Raw genomic sequence first — 11,939 nt, forward strand, 5'->3', positions numbered from 1 at the left:
GGCATTACCTTGAATTAAATTTAGTGATCTCTTTGTATCACTGAATTTAAGTGCATCCCTATTTAACCTTTACGTTATCTACGTTTTTGCTACGTTGTACTTTTATTCAAGTTGTAAAAACAGAAGTAGAATATTATTTAACTTCAAACTTTACGTACTTTATGAATGTCTTGTATGTTCAGTGGCGGATTAAGGCTTTTTAAAGATCGGGACTATTTTAAAGCAGGAGGCTCTTTTCCATGTCATTAATGAAAGTATTTGTTTTTCAGAGTTTATTTTAAAAAATCTTTTATTTCGAATCGGGACCACCAAAGCAGCGAGACCCAGGGCTATAGCCCCTACCCCACCCCACCCTCTTAATCCAGCATTACCAATGTTTTAGAGCAACTGATTCAATTGTTTAAACTTTTAGATGATTCATAGCAATGAATGAATGAATGAATGAATTTCTTAATCATTAAATGATTAGCTAGACTTGATTAATCAAATATTTAAAGATTATTATCTTTTAATATTTTCATGTAGATAATTAGAAATATTCAAAGATAATTAAACCTTTCCACAGTGGGCCAGGTGGTGGACAAAAGTAAAAAAAAATGACATTCTTATAGTTTAAACATCCATGTTTTATAAAATGTATATATTTTGGTATAAATATTATGCGGTCGGCATTTTAAACTGTTAACAAGGAAGTATTTTTTTTTTTTCAATAAAAACAAAATTTCTTTTAATTCAATAAATTTCTTTGTGTTTCTCTAAGCATCAAATAATTACTATTTTTAAAATCTCTTTTTTTGTGTGGTGCCATGACTACTGAAATGAATAAAATTGACCTTCTTACTAAGACGCGTTTACTGCCTGGCGATGGTTTAAAGTATGGTCTATCAACATTAAATGCTTGGATACGTTGCATGGAATGTGTCCTACACATATCGTACAAACTCGGTATTAGCAAACATCAAGCTAGATCAGTAGAGCACAAGATTTCTGTTAAATTAAAAAAGAAAACAATACAAGAACAAATCAAAGAACAAATTGGACTTGTTATTGATGTCCCTAAGTTGGTTGTTTTAGGTACATCGAGGGATGGAAACACTGGGACCGAGTTTTTTGAGAATGCTCAAATAGTATGTTGCATTACTGGATTTGAAATCACCTTCATTTCCTGTTACAGTAGCAACATAATCAATGTAACCCTCTTAAATACTTAAGTTTTTTGTATATATAACTAAAATTGGTTTTTAGAAAAATTAAAAAAAAAACAGTTGACTACTGTTTTTTACTGGTTTTGTCCAATAAAAGTGAATTCTGGCCCACTGCGCTTTCGAATGATTTTTCTAAAATATATAAAGACGTTTGATTTAACATTAATAAGTTTTTTTGTAACCAATCAAAATTGTTGATAGTAGAAATGTGCTAATCAAAGCAGCATCAGTTGCTCCATAATATAAGAAACTGCCAAAATATAAGGAACTACCTAGACAACTTTTGTAATTTTTCAGTATTCAATAGATGGCTCAATAACAACAAAAAATGTTGTTGAAAAGCAAACAAGTTCTCTGATACAAAAATTCTTTTTTTAATTTTCGTAGTTATAGTTTTATATTATTTGCAAAATTTAAAAATTGTTATAATATATCACATTGTATACAGAAATAAAATGTTATCTCGGCTCAAAAACATCCATACAAAAATACGTAAGTTTATTATTTATTACATCAAGACAGCAACTTCCTCCACTTCCTCTTTTAAAATAAACAAAACTTTAACGTCTTACTGCGCGGTGAAGGTTAAATAAAAATTTCGCATCACCCACAAAAAATCCTAGAACTGCCGCTGAGAACCAAACAATTTTGTGGTTTTTCTTAATACAAACTTTTTAGAGGTTGGTTCTTTTGTGTTAACATCATCGATATATATCTGAGTGCGTGTAACAGGGCTCAAAATACGCAGAACTTTATTAAAGAAATTTATTGACAACTTTTCCATTATCAGAAAACTGTAATAAACTTATTCAACCTCGATGTAAACAAAGTTTGTTGAGACTGTTGTCAAGGAAAAATATATAAATTATTATTTTATTTTCTGAGATGATTGTAAGAGTTAAATTTATTATTTAAACAAAAATGTTGAGTTGGAAATCTCTTTGACCGCATTTTTTTTTTAATGTGCAATTAATTTTATGAAAATAATGTACTTTTAAACAATACAATTAACATAAAGCTAACTAATAAATACTTTTGAAAAAAATCGTTTCATAATTTCCATTATTAAAACACAGAAATTGTAAAAAATAAAAGTGTTTTTGTATTTTTACTTCATTTGAAGTAAGCTTTTGATTGATTAATATATATTTATTTTTTAACAAAAAATCTTGTTGCTATATAAATAAGCCAGTTGTCATGGAGATTAGGTGGGGTAAAAAAAAACATGAATAAAAGTTGTTCGAATCCAATCCTCTACCAATTTATATTTTAAATTTTATGGCGAAATTATTTGATCCCATCAAGTTTTTCAGACTTTTGATCTAAGAAAGAGTTTAAGATTTTCAATCATAGGATGTTTTCATCATAACATGTCTCCAACATAGTGCGTTTCCATCATAACATGTTTTACAAAATCGATATTATACAAAGTGTTTATACAAAGCCAGGTTTTAATTTTAGATGTAAAAAAATTTAATTTGGAAAACTTTATATCTAAGTTTTTCAAAATTTTATATATTGCTCATCGGAAAAAAAATCTTAAAATTACTAAAAATTACTTAAATAAGCATTTTTATTTCAGTTAGCTGAACAGTGCTTTTCCCAATCAAATCTTGCTATAAATATATTTAAATACCCCTAAGCTGCTAAACTGGCGCCCCCATAAAATGTTTCTCATTACAAAATTCTTTTAGTAAAAACACATATGACATCGCTTTCCCACTTAAAACCTACTCGCGCCGGCCCTACTTTTAAAGATGTGTATGCAACAATATTTCCAGCAATGATGATGGAACTACAAATGAAAGAAGTACATCCATTCTTAATCAAGAAATAGATGACACCATGTTTTCCGAACTTGTCTATACTCTACAAAATCTACTTGGATTTTTCTTTAACATCTGCTAAAAGAAAGTTTCAGTAGACTAAAGATCAAAAACTATTTGTGATCAACAATGACAAAACAATACCTTTTTGTATTGACAATAATTTTTATTAAATGTGAGCTTGCTGACAGCATTGACTTGAAACTATCAATAAATCATTTTGCTTCCTATCGGGCACAAACACCCGTAAGACGTCTATATAACGTCTTATATACGTCGCAAATTAATACGATGTTCTTAAGACCTCCAAGGAATGTTCTGTACCCGTTGGAAATGATATTTCGCAGAAAAAATTTCTAAAAACTAAGAGGAAAGTAAATTTTTTCCCTAATGCATGCTCTCAGTAATAAATATAATATAAACATATTTTTAAATGACCAAACATTACAATAATATTAATATTTGTTTTGTATATATATATATATATATATATATATATATATATATATATATATATACGTGTATATAAATGATATAAGTATATATATTGTATGTATGTATGTATGTATTTCGCCATAAAGAATTATTTTACAAAATTAGACTTTTACAAAATGTATATATATATATATATATATTATATATATATATATATATATATATATATATATATATACATGTGTGATATAAAATATGTATATATATATATGTAATATAAGTATATATATATATATATATATATATATATATATATATATATATATATATATATATATATATATATATATATATATATATATATATATATATATATATATATATATATATATATATATATATATATATATATACAGTATTGGACAAAACATTTGCAACCAACATCGAACAATGCTAAAAAGTGTTCCTAATTTTACATGTTTTAAAAACGAAACGAACTATACTACCACAGCAAACAGTTCAGGAGTCTGGAGTCATAGCAAGCCATAACATGAGCAATCAGCTGACAGGTGACAGCACACAGGCAGAATTTCGTTGACAAGTGCCATTTTGCAGCGGACAAAGCAAGAGCAACTTTTTTGGTTTGTTTCATTTTCTTAAGTCTGGTCCGTGTCAACGTCACGGAAGTTTTTTAATAATTAAAGGAAGTATCCAGAAGTTTCCAGAAGTTTCCAGAAGCATGCAGAAGCTTCCAGAAGTTTCCAGAAATAGCATCTGGAAGCATCCAGTAGCATCCAGAAATATCCAGAAATATTCAGAAGCATCCAGACGCATTCAGAAGCTTCCAGAAGCATCGGAAAGAAGCATATAGAATCTTCCACAACAGGTTCACACATGTTCATTTTACTATATAAGAGACATGTAAATCAACATGTAATTCAGTCAGTATATGGAAGTCAATCAGTCAGTATTATCAAGACAGTTTATTGAAGTGAGTTTTATCAAAGTGTTTTATCGAAGAACATCAACCAAGACGTTGTGTTACAAAGAGCATTATAGTATTATCACAAGGTAAATGTAACACGGTAAGCCTTGAGAAGCGTGATTATTTATTTTTATTATTTTTATGACTTCAAGTGCAAAAATGGCTCCCAACAGTCTTGAATTGGAACTAAGAGAGAAAATCATTGGCGATTACGTAAGTGAAATGTCACAAAAAAGTATTTTTGATAAATATCGCGTGAAACAATGGACCCTATCAAGACTATGTTCCAAATATCGTTCTACGGGGAAGTTGGCAGCAGATAACAAAGGTGGAAGACCGCGTTCCACCACTTCTAGAGAGGATTATATGATCATCAGATCCGTCAAGAAGGATCCCTGGATATTATCAGTCGAGATACAAAAGCAATTAGAGCCTGAAAGATGTTATGTTACCTCATGCTGAATGGAATATGCCAATAAAATTGGTTTTTTTAGCAAGACAACGATCCGAAACACACTGCAAAAGTAGTCAAGCAGTAATTTGAAGACAACCACCTATCGGTGATGGATTGGCCGCCTCAATCTCCGGATCTCAACCCTATCTAGAACCTGTGGGAGATTGTCAAACGCAGAATTAATCGTGAAGGTGTTCGTAATAAGGATCAACTGTTTGAACAAATCCAAAAGGCCTGGGCAGCGATTCCACAAAGTTTCATTGATCACCTGATCGAATCTATGCCTCGAAGATGCAAGGCTGTGATTGACAACAAAGAATATATATATATATATATATATATATATATATATATATATATATATATATATATATATATATATATATATATATATATATATATATATATATATATATATATATATATGAATCAGTGCTTTTTAAAAGAGTGAATTTCCTTAAGAAGTTTTGAGCTAATTCGCCTTTACAAAGAAATTGTTTCATATATGTATATTATATTTTTTTTAAACTTTTTTTCGGATTTATTTCTTTTATTAATAGAGTGAGTTTAAAAAACTTTTCATGCTAATCATAGATGTTACTTAACATAAGGAGAAGAGGTGAGAAGTTCACTTTTTTGAACTTTTCTTTTTGATTTTTTTTGATTCATGAGTTGTTTCTTTCTTGAAAAAATTGTAGGAATCAGAGATAAAACATGCTTGAATAATTAAATCCATTTGTTAACATAAGCGATTTGGATTTTCAATGAACTCTACTTTTCTTTTTTTGATGCAAATATATTATAAATATTAATTTTTAACAGAATGTTCAATATCCCCCCATTTCAGTACGTGATCAAGTCCAATCAATGGAAATGTCTCAGCCCAACCAAAACTATTTCCCCACAGTTCAACATAAGAGTTACATTGTTTATAAAAGAAATTTACCTTTGCCATAAATATACTATCATCCTGGGCACTAAATTTTCTAAGCTTATCTGTCAGTTTGGATATTTAATGGCTCAATAAGACTTAAAATTGTTGAAGTTCTTAACTTTCCTGAGCAAAAAACTATAATATTTATACCTTTGAGCTCGTTTTCCGTTCGACAAGCTGAGATTTAGCGTAAGTGATCGTCAAATATTAATTGCTACTTTGTTATCATTAAAACCACTCTTTCTTACCGATCTTTATGCTCGTTTGATAAATAGAGAGTTCTTGTATTATTTTATGACCGTATAAACAGTAGTTTTTCTAGATTCAGAAGCTTTAGCAATTGAAAGTAACAATGCACAAGGATTTTGTAGATATTTGTGCAGTTTTTTTTTCCGTTTTTCTAACTGTTTCGATGATATTTTAGTTAAGAGAAATACTTTGACTCGTTTGTTGATGTTTTTAATTAATACTATCATTACTTAATGTAATTACGCCACAAAGAAAAAAGTTTCAAAATGTGTTAGTGATAAGTTTTAAAACGAAATTCGTCAACGATCGCATGGTTTAGTATTTTTAAGATAAAAATAATCTTTGATCATTAAATCGCTCATCAAATATTTAACAGCATAATATAAATATAAAAATATAATATAAGGGAATGTATGTAATACTGTAAAAATGTTTCCATATATAATTTACTTTTTTTTTTTTTTAATAAAGCATATTTAGAAATGCTAATAAAGGATTGTATTTTGTTGAGTAAAAAATCGCTAAAATATTCATTTTTATTATGTTTATCTTGAGCGCCGAGAGCCGCTCAATTGTTGCGGCTCCGGCTTCACCAAAAAACAGCCGCTCCTAGGCTCCACGGCTCTGGATCGGCTCCACAAGCCTGGTTTTAAAGTTCTCCGGTCATTTAAAAAAAGGGCAACTTTGAAACAACCACTATTGTCCAACGTTTACCGGATAAAAAACACAGTTGTCCAAGTTATTTATAACTGAACCGATGATAAGAAAAACGAAAGTCACATGAACTTTTATCTTTAGGAAAAAGTTTTTTTTATAATGACAAAAAATTTCTATAGAAGAATTCTTTTCTTTTATTCTATATTTCTATAGAATATTCTAACTCTTTTTTTTAATTCATTAGATTTACCTTATGTATTCTCACAAAGTAAAAAATAGACTCAATAACATTCTGATTTTGATTCTGCTGTTTCAATTCAAAAATTATTTTTTTTTATTGATGAAACTGTTAGAAACAGATGGTCTGACGATGTATGCTCTATGCTGCATGATTTTAAATTACCAATTATCTCAAATGCAGAGAATATCAAATTGATTTGCAATTTATGAGCTAGGCAAAATAAAAAATGAAAAGTCTTAGATTGATTTTATTATCTAGTTCATAAAACTGAAAAACTTGACAGCATTACTGTTTCATGACCAGCTCTGTCATGTTCTGAATAGGTAAGACACATCTATAGAATGTGACAGAAAAATTGCCATTGCGAATAAAAAGTTTCTGACAGAAACAATAGACGATTTTATAAAAAACCAGAACAATTGTAATACTATATATAAACATGATACAAGAAAGATTTCTGAAATTTGCAGAGTTTCAAAGCCAAACTTCTTGGTTGTTTGTTTATTTAAGACATTTTCTCTAAAAGACATTTCTCTAAGAGAAATTGAATTATTGAAGGCTAGTTAAAATTTAATTATATGGAAAACTAGAAATATTTAATTTTATGTGTCTTACATCCCATATTTTTTGATCAAAGATCGAAGTACCTGAAACAAGCATACATAGCTCTGTTGCCTCTTTTTTGTTAAAAATTTAAAGACTTATTGAAGTCAAACATTTTCTAAGTGGACAAAATAAAACATTATTTGATATTATTTGATACTATTTGATACTATTTTATTTTTGAACAATTCATTTTATTTTTCTTTGAAACTAAAGAAACACATTCTTATTAACGGTTTGTTTACAATTGTTTTTGTATGGTTTATACAAACGCTTTGTCTACAATTGTTTTTTGTATGGTTTATACAAATGCTTTGTCTACAAGTGGTTTTTGTATGGTTTATACAAACTTGATATAAAGTGATGGAATACAAACATCATGGAATCATCTATGGTAAATAGATGAGGCTGGGGATGAGATAACGTTGCAATGCTATTTTGTATAAAGTGAAAAAAATCTTTCATATACTATTTTATTTGAATTTTTTTTTGATGAAAAGAAGGGAGGGGGGAAGGCTTTAACATCCCATCACACACTTAGTACGTTGTGGTTGTATATTACAATGTGCTACTATCTACCTTTAAAAAAATAAGTGCTCTCAAAGGTTACTCGCTAACGTGGTTTATGTGTTGATGAATTTACAACAGAATAATCACAGATGTCCAAAATGGGAGTCTTGTTTTCTAAAGAACACTGTGAATAAATTATTCCCGTATTTAGTAGTAAGACTGCATTTATAGGGGAGACCGGGGCAAGTTGGCTCGGTTTTTGCTCTATAATATTTGTAGCCCTAGTAGTACATTTTTTTGAAAATAATAAAGTGTAGTCTTAAAGAGTATAATGTGGGTAACTTATAAAATTTGCATTCATTTGCAAAAACAAATTTTTGGGGCCTTTCCGGGCTCTCAAAAATAAAAATAAAATTGCCCCAACTTGCCCCACCACGGGGTAAGTTGGCGCAAACTATAAAAATGATTATTACTGTACTTTGAGTGCAAAGTTAACAGAAATTTTTTTACTAATAATTTTGGCTACAATTTTATCCCAAAATTTAATATTACTTTTAGATGGTACCGAATATTAGTCCGTATAACAGCCAAAACAGTGGCCCACTTTTTATCTATGAAAAAAAAACCTAAAATTTTTTTTTTTTTAATTAGATTGTAAGAATTAATTTTTTGAATATTGTTAAAAATTAAAAAAAAAATTAATTTTATAAAAAAAATTTTTTTTTTCCATATTAAATGCTATGAGCCAAATTACCTCGTGAAAATTTTGTCAACTTAGCCCGAAAGCCTTTTTTTCAATACATAGTCTATAGATCCTAAAAAACGGCAACTTTGAAAAAAGTCTGACTGGATATAGTAAACCAATTGTAACTGGAACTTTTACAATAATTTATTTTTCATACGACTTACTATTTTCTTTGTAAAGTAAATAGGAAGCGAAGTTCCAAAAGTTACGTTTTTGTCCAAAAAGAGCATAAATCTTCATATCTTCCATGCACATGCGCGAATCCTGACAATACTATAATGAATGATGAAATGGTCTATTAGGAAGGTTCTGTGTAATTTTTGTCACTTTCTGATTAAAGGCTCAGAAGATAAACGCAGTACGTCAACTTACCCCTGCGGCCAACTAGCCGCGGTCTCCCCTCTATTGTTTTAGGACTACAATGTCATAAAAATATACTTTTAGTTAAATATATTATTAATAAACAGATATCTAATGTCAATAAACACTAAATTTCATTTTTCTCAAAATGAGAAAAATGTGACATCTGTGGTTTTACCCGTGTGGTCTTCATATGTATATATATGTATGTGGTCATGTATATAAGCTTTAGAAGACCTCATTTTGTAGCTCTACAATACTCTGCCATTAATTAAAGTTAAAAATTACTGGAAGAGAAAAGATCAAGATGTAGAGCAAGATAACGATTGACAGACGACTTAAAGGATTGCAAATTATATGAATCAGGAAAGCAAGATGAAGGAAGCGAATTCCAAAGAGCTGATGTTCGAGGAAAAAAACTAGACGAATAAGAGTTTTTGGAGCACTTAGGAGCAGTTACAGAAAAAGGATGAGACTTAATTGAACTATGAGTAACACAAGAATGAATTTTAGTAGATGGCACAAGAAATGCTAGCTCTTTAGAGCAGTGCCCATTATAGTATTTGTAGAAAAAAGAAAGAGAAGCAACATTGCGACGATGTGATAATTGGTTGGCTGCAAAAGCAGGTCCAACTATGTTTACAATGCGTTTTTGCACCTTGTCTAAAAGAGAAAGGGCATCGTTAGAAGATCCGCCCCAGATATGGCAACAGTATTCGATACAAGCCGGATTTAGGATTTATAGAGATAGAGAATAGAATCTGAAGTAAGAAATAGATGCAGCCTTAGCAGATGCTAATTTTGCAACTGATTTGATATATGGTTTCCAAGAAAGATCGGAAGTAAGAGTTAATCCTAGAAGATGAAGAGTAAATGACTCATCGAGTACATCACCGTTCATAAATATAGGAAAAACTAGCTTATTGCGATAACGATTGGTTGAAAAAAATTGAGTTTTATCTGAATTAAAGTTTACCAGCCACTTTGAGCTAAATGCTGTAGCAGAAGGGAGATCCTTTTCGAGCTCAAATGCCCCCACCAAGTAATCAGAGAGTGTTGGTTTCTTATCACGGCAAGAATAGACGGTAGTATTATCAGCAAACAATGCCACCTTAGATGTGAGAATATCTGGAAGATCGTTAATGTAAATTAAAAAGAGCATAGGGCCAAAGATAGAACCTTGAGGAACCCCTGAAGTTACAGAATAAGAAGAAGAGTGCTGAAATCTCGTTTCTGTCCATCGAGGACAACTTCTATACTACGATTGGAAAGGAAGGATTCGATAATCTTAAAGATGTTGTCAGATACACCATAAGAAGAAAGCTTATGGAAAAGACCACCATGCCAAACTTTGTCAAAAGCTTTTGAAATGTCAAGAGCGATGGCTTTAACCTCTCCACCTTTATCTAATGCACGATAAAACCTATCGGTTATTACTGTTAGCAAATCAACTGTAGAACGAGAAGATCGAAATCCATATTGATGGTCAGAAAATAAGTTATTAGATTCAAGATGAGAAAGTAAGTGTTTGTAAAATACAGATTCAAAAACCTTGCTTATGATACGAAGAAGACTAATAGGACGGTAGGTGGACGAATCAGATCGCTCTCCAGAATTTTTGAAAATAGGGATAACAGATGCCGCTTTCCAGCAGGCTGGAAAACAGAAGTCACAAGAGCCTAATTTTTGAGATGAGAAACGAAATTTCATGACCTGGGAATAGTGGGCTAAAACATTAGGTAAAACCTTTTTACAATCGTTTTAAGCAGTAATAAACAGACGTCTGTTTTCTGGAAAATTGTTTTGCTGATAGATATAGAAGTAGCGGCTTCGATTGGCAATCGCAGCAGCACAGTGTGAGGAAAACCATGGAGAAGAGTGAGGCTTGACCTGGAATCGTCGAGAGGGAACAAAAGATTCCATGCCAGCCTGAATCCACGAAGTTATGTAAGAAGCACATTTGTCGACAGGAAGACAAAAGATTACTACACAAGGGCCAGAAATAAGGTAGTTGTAAGAGGCACGATAATAGGGGGATTCAGGTGATGAAGAAGAATGTGATATTAGTTATAGAGAGATCAAACTGTGATCAGAAGCACCTAAGGGTGAATGTAAAGAAACTGAGCACTGACTAGGATCAGAAACAAGACATAAGTCGAGTAGAGAAGGTAAATGATTCGGGTTGTCTGGAAAGCGAGTTGGAAAGTTGACTATTTGAGTTTGAGATTGGGAAAGGCAAAAGTTGTGGGTTTTAATGCCTGCAGAATCACTGACACTAGACTCAAGCCATTCAGAGTGGTGAGCATTAAAGTGAGCATACAGCAACTATATTAGCTGATGGATAAAGAGAGAGAGCTTGGTCAATGTAATCAGAAATAACATCAAAAAGAGTGCAGTCTTGAGATGAAGGAGAGCAATATAGAATAAAGAAAAAGGCAATAGAGTGAAGTGATGCTAAACAAAAGCATATGAAAGAATAGTCTGTGGATTCAAATCTAGTTTTACAACTAATGGGTGAATTCTCACGAATGTAAATGCCCAGGCCAAGCATGTGACTATTGGAGTCTTTACGAATTAAAGGAAGATAGCCATCAACACTAAGATCGCAAGATGAGGCAGCTGAACTCAAATTAGTCTCACAAAGGGCAAGAAGGTATCGTAAACTTTGCAAGAGAGAAGACTCAACAGAAGAAAAGTTACTTCGAAGACAACGAATATTAGTGAATGGTTTAGAG

The sequence above is a fragment of the Hydra vulgaris genome, chromosome 07 (genome assembly GCF_038396675.1).
Source record: "Hydra vulgaris chromosome 07, alternate assembly HydraT2T_AEP".
NCBI classification, from domain to species: domain Eukaryota; kingdom Metazoa; phylum Cnidaria; class Hydrozoa; order Anthoathecata; family Hydridae; genus Hydra; species Hydra vulgaris.